The sequence below is a fragment of the Siphateles boraxobius genome, unplaced genomic scaffold (assembly GCF_051911475.1).
Source record: "Siphateles boraxobius isolate OS27281-9 unplaced genomic scaffold, OSU_SipBor_1 77, whole genome shotgun sequence".
Classification (NCBI taxonomy): Eukaryota; Metazoa; Chordata; class Actinopteri; order Cypriniformes; family Leuciscidae; genus Siphateles; species Siphateles boraxobius.
This window is the reverse complement of record NW_027509205.1, coordinates 3,683,311-3,695,378: the sequence shown is the minus strand read 5'-3', so window position 1 is coordinate 3,695,378 and position 12,068 is coordinate 3,683,311. Positions and strand designations below refer to the sequence as shown.

General features: G+C 45.1%; 4 non-coding genes across 4 annotated transcripts; all 4 read left to right on the top strand.

Moving 5' to 3' along the window:
- The first annotated feature begins 7,497 nt into the window (after positions 1–7,497).
- LOC143727438 (U2 spliceosomal RNA) lies at positions 7,498–7,686 on the top strand. Its single transcript, XR_013199492.1, has one exon. It is a non-coding gene; the product is annotated as a U2 spliceosomal RNA (small nuclear RNA).
- A 434-nt stretch (positions 7,687–8,120) lies between these two features.
- On the top strand, positions 8,121–8,284 carry LOC143726537 (U1 spliceosomal RNA). The gene has a single exon (XR_013198777.1). It is a non-coding gene; the product is annotated as a U1 spliceosomal RNA (small nuclear RNA).
- A 1,128-nt stretch (positions 8,285–9,412) lies between these two features.
- Positions 9,413–9,603, top strand: LOC143727018 (U2 spliceosomal RNA). Its single transcript, XR_013199230.1, has one exon. It is a non-coding gene; the product is annotated as a U2 spliceosomal RNA (small nuclear RNA).
- Positions 9,604–10,037: 434 nt separating this feature from the next.
- On the top strand, positions 10,038–10,201 carry LOC143726536 (U1 spliceosomal RNA). The gene has a single exon (XR_013198776.1). It is a non-coding gene; the product is annotated as a U1 spliceosomal RNA (small nuclear RNA).
- Positions 10,202–12,068: the final 1,867 nt, after the last annotated feature.

Sequence of the window (12,068 nt, the reverse complement as noted above, 5' to 3'; positions counted from 1 at the left end):
GACACACTGGTTAAAAGAGCAGATTGTTCGAGTTCCTCTTCTTCTGGTAGTTAACGACCTAGGAAGTCCAGAGAATTGAACTGCAGTGGTTGATCGAGACATGTAAAACTCTCAACCTAGGACCAGTCTGCAAAAGTAGGGCTGTTTTTTAGTTTTTTTTTCATCATTCTTCAAATAATCTCCATTATTCAACCAGCGCTTTTATTGGCAGCAGTGGTCCTAGAAGCAAAGTTGTTCCGAATGAGGAGTTCTATCATGTGGTATGAATACCTTGTGCATGTGTGAAAAATCACCTGACATACAGTCGCCTATGGCCGTATTCATGTTGTTGTTTTTACTGTTTACAGCGCCACCAAGTGGCCAGTCGCCACATCCCTTTTCACCTGAGCACAGGCTGAGCCCGTGCACAGGTGTACCGACTTGGGTGTAATTGTCTCATTCCGTTGGAGAGTTATGGCCATTTAAGTAAAGCCCGCCTCGCCCACTCCCAACGTTTTGGCGTCCCGTCGCCAACGTGAATCGAAATTCCGACTTTTTTCCCCATCGCTGTCGGCAATCAGACTCCAGGGAATCTTTCTGCACCGGTTTGGGTCAGATCGGGCGAAAGACCTAGGACTAGTGTGCAAAAGTAGCTTTTTCACAAAATCCCAAATACCCGAAAATCTCGCCAGCGCAACCATCGAATCCGAGGCCTGCGTCTTGTTCGGCCCGAGCCAAGGATTCCGGTGATGTAAGACACTTGGGTCTGCGACGGACGGTTCAGGAGTTACGAGGCATTTCGTACTTCTGATCGCTGCAGCGCCACCTTGGGGCCGATTGGGCCGAGCCTTGGTGATGTTGTAGACCGGGCGGGTACTACCATCCCTCAAGAGTTTCAAGTCTCTACGACGTACGCTTTGGTCTGCCCGCTCACTTTTAGGGCAGAATGTTTGTTGGTCCAAAATCCCAGGTTGCACTCCAAAGTGTCGTGTTGTGCGCTCTGCTGTGATCCATTTTCGGTGTCAACAGTCAAGCTGAGCTTGTATTGCTGTGAGCTGAGCTTGTTTGTTGGCGACCTTTAGACCCTCTCGCCACGGCCCAGGTGGGCGTGGCCTTTGACGGCTCCCCCGCCTCTGCGTCATTGTGTCATCGCTTCTCGGCCTTTTGGCTAAGATCAAGTGGTTGTCTTTTTGATCTTTGGAGAAGGAATGATGGCAGGTGCAGCTGCGCCTTCAGTCCCAAGGGCGGGACTGAGAAATACGTTGCGTTTCCAAATGAAGGAGCCTGTGATGGAGATGATGGAAAGAGAAGTGTTTGCACGGGTTATACTTTTGGACAAGATGAAGTTGAAAGTGGAGGACGTGTACTGCTTGCAGACCAACAGAATGGAAAAATGCTTTGATGTAACGCTGAGTACTGTGGAAATGTACAAAGATGTGATGGATAAAGTTGGAAAGATTGGCAAAGAAGGTATCATGGGGAAATTCAATGTGGTAAGCCTTGACAGACCCAATTTCAGAGTCATCACTTTGCACATGTTCAATCCATACGTTACTGATGAAGCATTGATGACGTTCCTTGCTAATTATGCTGAAGTCCTCACACCTGCAAGATATTTAAAAGATGGTGTTGGTTTATGGACTGGGAAAAGACAATTCCAAGTTCTTCTAAGAACTGACGAGAGTGGTCCCAGCAGGCACAGTACGTCAATGTGACGTCAGGCAGACGTTGGACTCCAACTAATCCAACGTCAGTCAGACGTCATATTTTGGTTGAAAATGAAAATCAGGTTGACGTCTAAACCCCACGTTTGTTTGACGTCAAGCTTCAACGTCACACAGATGTTGAATTTTGGTTGGAATAAACACTGCAAAAAAATGTGACATATATGGCAGCGCATTAAATCTGTGAAGATCTCAGCAGAGGAAGAGTGAACATCTCAAACAGCATTACCAGCTTCACTTATTACTAACCAGACTCACTTTATTTCATTTCTGGTTTAATGAGATCAATAGTTGTATTTTAAAGTCACCATGATGGTGGTAAGTGTTTGCTTTAGTTGGACTCTTGGCCATTGACTCTTTAGTGTAAATATTCTCTGGCTGCTATAATTGTGTGTTTTTATGAAGCACATTAATTGTGGCAAAAAACCTAGAGAAAATTAGATTAGGTGATGATGGTTGTTTATTGATGATGAAGTCATCATCATATAATTGCCTGAAAGTTTTGATAACTTTGTACTTGTGTTTTTAATGTTTTAAAACAGAACCCATTTTATTTTACAGTATGAAAGCAACGTTATATCAAATAATATAAAGGATTGTAAAAAAATTTAGTGCATTAAACATTTTCTTCAACATTATTACTTAGACATCAAGAATCAGTGTATGACTCTCAACAATGGTGACAATAAATTAAATGCTTCATGCTGCAGTGCATGCTGGGTACCACCAATCAAAACTCACCCATATCTCCCATCATGCACTGCGGCATTAATAAATTATGCAGGATTTTTTGAGTTGATCTGATTATCTTGATATTTTGTTTGATTGTCACCATTGTTGAGATTCATACGCTGTTTCCTGATGTCTGTGTGCGTCTAAGTAATGCCATAGATTAAAGGTTTTTGTGCACTAAATAGTTTTTAAAAAACAAGTATATTCTATGATAAACAACACTGCTAGATATGCTGTAGAATCAAATGATTTCTATTATGAATAAAGCAATATTAAAACCACAAGTCCCATTTAATCAATGCATTAGACACTGAAAAAGATCAGGGACTCAGGAAATTACACGATGATATCATCATCAGCAATGAACAGCCAACATCACCTGATCTCATGGCTTTTTTTAGCTACAACCATTGTGCTTTGTAAACACACAATTATAGCAGCCAGAGAAAATCTGAGAAAATCTCTTTATATTAAAGAGTTAAGGGTCAAGAGCACAACTAAAGCAAACGCTCACCACCATCTTGGTGACTTTAAAATACAACTATTGATTTCATTCAAATGGAAATTAAAAAAAGTAAATCTGGTTAGTTTTAAGTGAAGCTGGTTATAAGTCTACGGCCATGCATTTCACCTTTTTGTTTGGTTTATTCCAACCAAAATTCAACGACTGCCCAACGTTGGAGCCTGACGTAAAACAAACATTGGATTTAGACGTCAACCCGACTTTCATTTTCAACCAAAATCCAACGTCTGGCCGACGTTGTAGTCTATATCCTGTGCCTGCTGGGGTTTTGAGGGGTTGATGCACCCTCCTGCATATTTCAACATTGGGGCTGATAAAGGTTTTCTGTTCTACTCTCGGCAGCCCCCTTTTTGTAGGAGGTGTAGACGGTACGGGCACGTTGATGGCAGGTGTGGTGAAGAAAGATGTCGGCGGTGTTTCAAGCTAGGTCACACGGCAAAAGATTGCAGCGTTCCTAAGACTTGCCACAGCTGCGGCTCATTAGACCACTTGATGAAGGATTGTAAGGTGGGTCGGAGGCAGCATGGCAGAGGATGGGGTGTGGGAGAAACAGAGAGACAGATGGAGGAGGTTGGCCAACAAGATGTCATGGTGCAACATGTAAAGGAGAAGATGGCGGTTGTGGAGGGAAAGGAGGGGGCCAAAGCGGCGGTGGAAGGTAATGCGACTGAGGAAGTGGAAGATGTGATGGTTGCTTTCTTGGAGGCATTGAACGGGGAACATTTCAGAGTCGCAGAGCAGCGCCCAAATGACGTGGAAAGCGTGATAGAGGTGGAGGGACAAGGCCTCCTAGAGGGATCGAGAGGAGAAGAAAGTCAGCTGGTTAGGAAGGCAGAAAAGATAAAGGAGAGACCAGGCAAGAGGGCGAGAGCTGAAAAGATGCTAAAGTTAAGCTTTTCGGAGGAATCCTCGTCCACAGACAGTCAAGAGGGGCTTGAGATGGACAATGCTAGGCCCTTATTTCTGCTGACAGAGGGGAAAGTTAGCAGCGAAGATGAGGATCAGATGGATGATTCAGTGGGCCTTAGCGAGGTTCCTATTCGCTGGTCGGATTTGGTTGTCAGTGACACTGGGTCCACAAGTTTGGAGGGACAAGAGACAAAGGGTACTCCACTGGCAGAATAAATGTTCTGCAGTGATGAATTGACTGTGGGGTCCATAAATGTTAGAGGTATTAGGGACTCGGTGAAGCGTAAAGCTGTTTTTTCTTTTTTAGGAAATTATAGGTGTAATGTGTTTTTTTTACAAGAAGTTCATTTAAAGAGTCTAGAGGATTCTAGGAAATTTACAAAAGAGTGGGGGAGAGGTGGAGCAGTATGGAGTGTGGGGGGGGGGGGGGGTTATTCTTCAGGGGTCGGGATTTTGTTTTGGGATAAAGAGATTGAAGTCATAAATCATTTCATTGTTTCTCCGGGGAGGGTGATTGGGGCTGATGTAAAGTGGAGGGGGGGAGAATATAGATTGCTTTCAGTTTACGCTCCTCAAACTGTTGATGAGAGAAAGGAAATGTTTGAAATGTTGTTAACAGTTTGTGCCACCAATAAGCAAATTATAATGGGAGGGGATTTTAATTTGCAATTGAAAGATATAGAGGACAGCAGTCTGACGGTGTTGGAAGGGGTTCTGCAAGGGCATGGGTTGGTAGATGGGGGCCAAGGGGTTAATCCAAAGGTTTGTGTAACAACGTGGAGGAACTCTAGAGGGGTGGAGAAAAGGTTAGATTATGTTTTTTTTTCTAAGACTTTTGTTTTGGAAAGGGGTGGAGTAAGGCCTGTGTTTTTTTCTGATCATGAAATGGTTTGGTTTGTAGTTAAAGGGAATAATTTAATGTTTGGTAAGGGGTACTGGAGGATGAATATTGAGGTATTGAAGGAGAAACAATTTTGTGATGAGTATGTATTCTTTTTTAGGGGGTTGGAGGGGTTAAAGGTCCTGTATAGCGATGTCGGGGGATGGTGGGAAATGGTTAAGAGTCGCTCAAAGGAATGGATTGTTAAATACTGTAAAAGAAGGATGAGGAAGATTTGGAGACAGGCAGGAACTTTGCAAAGAGATTTAGAGTTGAAGTTTGAAGAGTACAATGTTGGGGGTACTTTTGACTGGGACATGGTTCATTCCCTGAAGAGACAGATAAGGTTGATTTATGAAGACCAAGCTAAAAGGTTTTTGTTTAAAAGAAGACAGGAGACTCGAGAGAACGGGGAAAGTTGTAATGCAGCCCTTTTTAGATCTGTGAGGGATCGTAAAGAGAAGCAAGCAATTGTTGAGTTAAAAGATAAGGAGGGAGTGATTTTGACGAAAATAGAGAAAATAAGTGGATATGTAGAAGAGCATTTCAAACAGTTTTTTAGTGAGAGAAATATAGTTGTGGAGAAAAGTGAAATGTTTGTTAAATTTCTGGCAAATACAGTTCCGGAGGATGTAAAGGAAGAGTTGAGCTCCCCTATAACAATCGAAGAGGTCGAGGGAGTATTGAAGCGGATGGGTAAAGGTAAAGTACCAGGGGTTGATGGCTTACCGGTTGAATTTTATGTCAGATTTTTCAATATATTAGGCCCTTATTTGGTGGAGATGGTTAGAGAGGTGTTGGAGAACAAAAAAATAAAAGGCTCAATGTCAATCGGGGTTATGACCCTTCTTTATAAAAAAGGTGAAAGGGCAGATATTGCTAATTATAGGCCGCTTACAATGCTAACTGTGGACTACAAGATCATAGCAAAACTTTTGGCAGACAGACTGAAGAAAGCCCTACCTCATGTAGTGCATGTCGATCAAACATGTGGGGTAGTGGGTCGCAGTACTAAATGGAACTTGCAGCTTATTAGGGATGCCATTGCGTGGGCTGAAGATAGGGACCTTCCATTGATGGTGGTTAGTCTAGATCTAGCTAAAGCATTTGATAGGGTGAATAGATGGTTTATGTTCAAGGTTATGGAGAGGATGGGATTTGGGGAAGTCTTCATAGGATGGATTAGAACGCTGTATAAAGAAGCTAGTTGTTTGGTCCAGGTGAATGGGAGGTTAGGCCAGGGTTTTGAGATAAGGGAGGGAGTGAGGCAGGGGTGTCCTCTCTCACCATTACTCTTTATTCTTTATATGGAGCCGGTGGCAGAGGCAATCAGAATAGATGGTAGGATAAAGGGCTTGACGATACCTGGCAGCAAGGGTACTGTAGTTAAGTTATCACAGTATGCGGATGACACTACGTTGCTGTTGGAGTCCGATAAGTGTCTTGAAAGAGCCTTGTACTTATTTGGGGAGTTTTCTTTAGCGTCTGGGGCTTGCTTAAACATTTCAAAGTTATCTGTCAAGTTCTTTGGAAGGTTTAAACAGAGACTAGATGGAATTGGTGGTCTGCAGGTGTGTGAGGGCCCTGTTAAAATTTTGGGCATACATTTTCAGAATGAAGGGTCAGCAACTCTGAACTGGATTGGCCGTATTGCATCAGTACAGATGAGGCTGGCTAGATGGAAGGGGCGGAGGTTAACATTGATGGGGAAGGTTTTGATATTGAAGATGGATGTGTTGCCCGTGTTTCAGTATTTAGCTTACATTTATCCTTTACCAGCATGTATGAGGAAGGTGGTAATGAGGTTACTATTTAATTTTGTTTGGGGTGGTAGGTATGAATACGTGAAGAGGTCTGAAATGTTCAACCCTGTTAGCAAAGGAGGACGGGATGTGCCTCATATACCTTTAAAACTTGACTGCTTGTTTGTGTCTTCCATTCTAGCACAGTTAGCTGAGCCATTGAAGCATCCATCATGGTTTTTTCTTAGGTTGTTTTTTTCCTATCAGGCGAGGCATGTAATGAGGTGGTCCAACGATGGTCCAAGAGCAGAGGTGCAGCCTTGGCACTACAAGCATGCCGCTAGGTGGATGAGTAAATATCCTGAGAGTAAGGAGGTGGAAGTTTGTTTGGAGCAGAGGAAGTTGTATGGGATGGTAAGAGAAAGGGTGTCCAGTGTAGTTCAGGTTGGGGTTCCGCAGTTGGTGTGGACGAATATTCAGCCAAAAAACCTTGAGAATAGTTTAAAAGATCTTAATTGGTTATGTTTTTTGAGGCGTCTACCAGTGAAAGAGATTATGTACAGGCATGGGTTAGCTAAGGATGGAAGTTGTCCTAGAGAGGGGTGTTCTGGAGAAGAGACTATCAGGCACGCATTTTGGGAGTGTGCCTTTGCTCAGAGAGTGTGGACAAAGGGAGAGAGGTTATTAAGAATGATTTCAGGTAGCTTTAAGGTTTCTAGTGAGAATATAATGGAGGGCATTAGGTGCAAGAGGGGTGAAGGGAAAGATATCTTTTTGCTTTGGTTAATAATGAGTTTGATAAAGAAAGGACTGTGGGAAGAAAGGAAATGTATAAGTAGGGGGAAGGGGAAAAATTCGGCAGAGGGAGTAATACGGGGTTTGGAGGCTGAATTAAGGGGAAGGATTAGGTGGGATTGTCAAAGGTGGGGCAAACATGCTGCTAGAGAAAGGTGGAAAAATTTGTTTGAATTGTAATGTGATGGATATATGTAGAATGTATGAGAAATAATATAATAAAAAAATAAAAAAAAATTAAAAAAAAAATCTGTTCTTATCAGTTTAATATCTGATACGTGCCCTACCCGGGCACCATATATTAAATTGATTTTTGGAACTGGGAGATGGAACAGGGGCTTGCTCCGTCCACTCCACGCATCGACCCGGTATTGCAGTACTTCTGGGAACGGTGCACCCCCAAAAACTGTGTTCAATGAAAGAGATGTTTTAGTCTTGTGTGGCAGCAGGTGTTAATGGAAGTAACGTATATTGCTGTGTATGGGTGCTTTAAAGGTGTTGTAGGTGATCATATGCTATACAGGTAATGGTGGTGTGAGAGGGAAAAAAAAACAACAACTCTGTTCTTATCTCGTTTAACATCTGATTCGTCCACTATCCGGTGACCGCGTATGAAATTGATTTTTGGCTCATGGATCCGGAGCATGAAAACAACATCATCCACAACAACAACAGCAAAAGAGCCCGACTCTGCATTTTTTTGATGTCTCTCTCTTATCTCTTGGAGTTTTTACGAATGAGCTGATGAGTTGAATCAGGTGTGTGTTTGATTGTCCGACCGTTGGTGAGGATTGCGGAGAGGGACATGGTGCCTCTGACGGGAGGCCTGGGAATTCATACTTACCTGGCAGGGGAGACACCATGATCAGGAAGGTGGTTCACCCAGGGCGAGGCTCGGCCATTGCACTCCGGTTGTGCTGACCCCTGCGAATTCCCCAAATGTGGGAATCTCGACTGCATAATTTATGGTAGTGGGGGACTGCGTTCGCGCTCTCCCCTGGACACACTGGTTAAAAGAGCAGATTGTTCGAGTTCCTCTTCTTCTGGTAGTTAACGACCTAGGAAGTCCAGAGAATTGAACTGCAGTGGTTGATCGAGAGATGTAAAACTCTCAACCTAGGACCAGTCTGCAAAAGTAGGGCTGTTTTTTAGTTTTTGTTTTCATCATTCTTCAAATAATCTCCATTATTCAACCAGCGCTTTGATTGGCAGCAGTGGTCCTAGAAGCAAAGTTGTTCCGAATGAGGAGTTCTATCATGTGGTATGAATACCTTGTGCATGTGTGAAAAATCACCTGACATACAGTCGCCTATGGCCGTATTCATGTTGTTGTTTTTACTGTTTACAGCGCCACCAAGTGGCCAGTCGCCACATCCCTTTTCACCTGAGCACAGGCTGAGCCCGTGCACAGGTGTACCGACTTGGGTGTAATTGTCTCAATCCGTTGGAGAGTTATGGCCATTTAAGTAAAGCCCGCCTCGCCCACTCCCAACGTTTTGGCGTCCCGTCGCCAACGTGAATCGAAATTCCGACTTTTTTCCCCATCGCTGTCGGCAATCAGACTCCAGGGAATCTTTCTGCACCGGTTTGGGTCAGATCGGGCGAAAGACCTAGGACTAGTGTGCAAAAGTAGCTTTTTCACAAAATCCCAAATACCCGAAAATCTCGCCAGCGCAACCATCGAATCCGAGGCCTGCGTCTTGTTCGGCCCGAGCCAAGGATTCCGGTGATGTAAGACACTTGGGTCTGCGACGGACGGTTCAGGAGTTACGAGGCATTTCGTACTTCTGATCGCTGCAGCGCCACCTTGGGGCCGATTGGGCCGAGCCTTGGTGATGTCGTAGACCGGGCGGGTACTACCATCCCTCAAGAGTTTCAAGTCTCTACGACGTACGCTTTGGTCTGCCCGCTCACTTTTAGGGCAGAATGTTTGTTGGTCCAAAATCCCAGGTTGCACTCCAAAGTGTCGTGTTGTGCGCTCTGCTGTGATCCATTTTCGGTGTCAACAGTCAAGCTGAGCTTGTATTGCTGTGAGCTGAGCTTGTTTGTTGGCGACCTTTAGACCCTCTCGCCACGGCCCAGGTGGGCGTGGCCTTTGACGGCTCCCCCGCCTCTGCGTCATTGTGTCATCGCTTCTCGGCCTTTTGGCTAAGATCAAGTGTAGTATCTGTTCTTATCAGTTTAATATCTGATATGTGCCCTACCCGGGCACCATATATTAAATTGATTTTTGGAACTGGGAGATGGAAGAGGAGCTTGCTCCGTCCACTCCACGCATCGACCCGGTATTGCAGTACTTCTGGGAACGGTGCACCCCCAAAAACTGTGTTCAATGAAAGAGATGTTTTAGTCTTGTGTGGCAGCAGGTGTTAATGGAAGTAACGTATATTGCTGTGTATGGGTGCTTTAAAGGTGTTGTAGGTGATCATATGCTATACAGGTAATGGTGGTGTGAGAGGGAAAAAAAAACAACAACTCTGTTCTTATCTCGTTTAACATCTGATTCGTCCACTATCCGGTGACCGCGTATGAAATTGATTTTTGGCTCATGGATCCGGAGCATGAAAACAACATCATCCACAACAACAACAGCAAAAGAGCCCGACTCTGCAGGTTTTTGATGTCTCTCTCTTATCTCTTGGAGTTTTTACGAATGAGCTGATGAGTTGAATCAGGTGTGTGTTTGATTGTCCGACCGTTGGTGAGGATTGCGGAGAGGGACATGGTGCCTCTGACGGGAGGCCTGGGAATTCATACTTACCTGGCAGGGGAGACACCATGATCAGGAAGGTGGTTCACCCAGGGCGAGGCTCGGCCATTGCACTCCGGTTGTGCTGACCCCTGCGAATTCCCCAAATGTGGGAATCTCGACTGCATAATTTATGGTAGTGGGGGACTGCGTTCGCGCTCTCCCCTGGACACACTGGTTAAAAGAGCAGATTGTTCGAGTTCCTCTTCTTCTGGTAGTTAACGACCTAGGAAATCCAGATAAGTGAACTGCAGTGGTTGATCGAGAGATGTAAAACTCTCAACCTAGGACCAGTCTGCAAAAGTAGGGCTGTTTTTTAGTTTTTTTTTTCATCATTCTTCAAATAATCTCCATTATTCAACCAGCGCTTTTATTGGCAGCAGTGGTCCTAGAAGCAAAGTTGTTCCGAATGAGGAGTTCTATCATGTGGTATGAATACCTTGTGCATGTGTGAAAAATCACCTGACATACAGTCGCCTATGGCCGTATTCATGTTGTTGTTTTTACTGTTTACAGCGCCACCAAGTGGCCAGTCGCCACATCCCTTTTCACCTGAGCACAGGCTGAGCCCGTGCACAGGTGTACCGACTTGGGTGTAATTGTCTCATTCCGTTGGAGAGTTATGGCCATTTAAGTAAAGCCCGCCTCGCCCACTCCCAACGTTTTGGCGTCCCGTCGCCAACGTGAATCGAAATTCCGACTTTTTTCCCCATTGCTGTCGGCAGTCAGACTCCAGGGAATCTTTCTGCACCGGTTTGGGTCAGATCGGGCGAAAGACCTAGGACTAGTGTGCAAAAGTAGCTTTTTCACAAAATCCCAAATACCCGAAAATCTCGCAAGCGCAACCATCAAATCCGAGGCCTGCGTCTTGTTCGGCCCGAGCCAAGGATTCCGGTGATGTAAGAAACTTGGGACTGCGACGGACGGTTCAGGAGTTACGAGGCATTTCGTACTTCTGATCGCTGCAGCGCCACCTTGGGGCCGATTGGGCCGAGCCTTGGTGATGTTGTAGACCGGGCGGGTACTACCATCCCTCAAGAGTTTCAAGTCTCTACGACGTACGCTTTGGTCTGCCCGCTCACTTTTAGGGCAGAATGTTTGTTGGTCCAAAATCCCAGGTTGCACTCCAAAGTGTCGTGTTGTGCGCTCTGCTGTGATCCATTTTCGGTGTCAACAGTCAAGCTGAGCTTGTATTGCTGTGAGCTGAGCTTGTTTGTTGGCGACCTTTAGACCCTCTCGCCACGGCCCAGGTGGGCGTGGCCTTTGACGGCTCCCCCGCCTCTGCGTCATTGTGTCATCGCTTCTCGGCCTTTTGGCTAAGATCAAGTGTACGCCAAATGGATGCACCGAGAGAGGAGATGCAGATGCCGACCATGATGGTGCGGTTGAGAAACACGGTCAGGATACAAGTGAAGGCGGATACGGATATGGAAGTAAAGAGAAGATTTGGACGGGACTTCGTGGTAACCGAACTCTTGAGGGAAGTTTTTGGAATTTCAGCCTCACTAGTCTTTTGCCTGCAAGACTTTTCTTCTTCTTCTGGGTTTATGGACTTGACCTTTTTCCAGTTAAGGGATTGTGTTGTTTTTTTTGAAGCTTGGGAAAAGAAGTAAGACCATCAGTGTTTGAAAGGCCTGCAAATAATTCCAGCCTTTGCTCAGGACTTTTTACCTTTGACAATCCACGTTTACAACCCTTTTGTGGAGGACAGTGATGTGCTTTCTTTTCTGGCTAGATATTGTGAGACAGTCAAAGGAGGTGAGCGTTTGAAAGACCGCTTTGGAATCTGGACTGGCAAGCGGAGGTATCTGGTGAAACTGCGAGTAGACCCAGCAGCACAGGGAGGCATTGTGCACCCTCCAGGATCCTTTTTCATCGGGTCAAATAGAGGCTTTCTGCACTACCCAGGGCAGCCACTGCATTGCAGAAGGTGTGGCGCTCAAGGCCATGTGAAGGCGGACTGTGTAGGCCAACGGTGTCGCTTTTGTGAATCGTCTGAGCACGTGGCCTCAAACTGCCCAGAGCCTAAAAGATG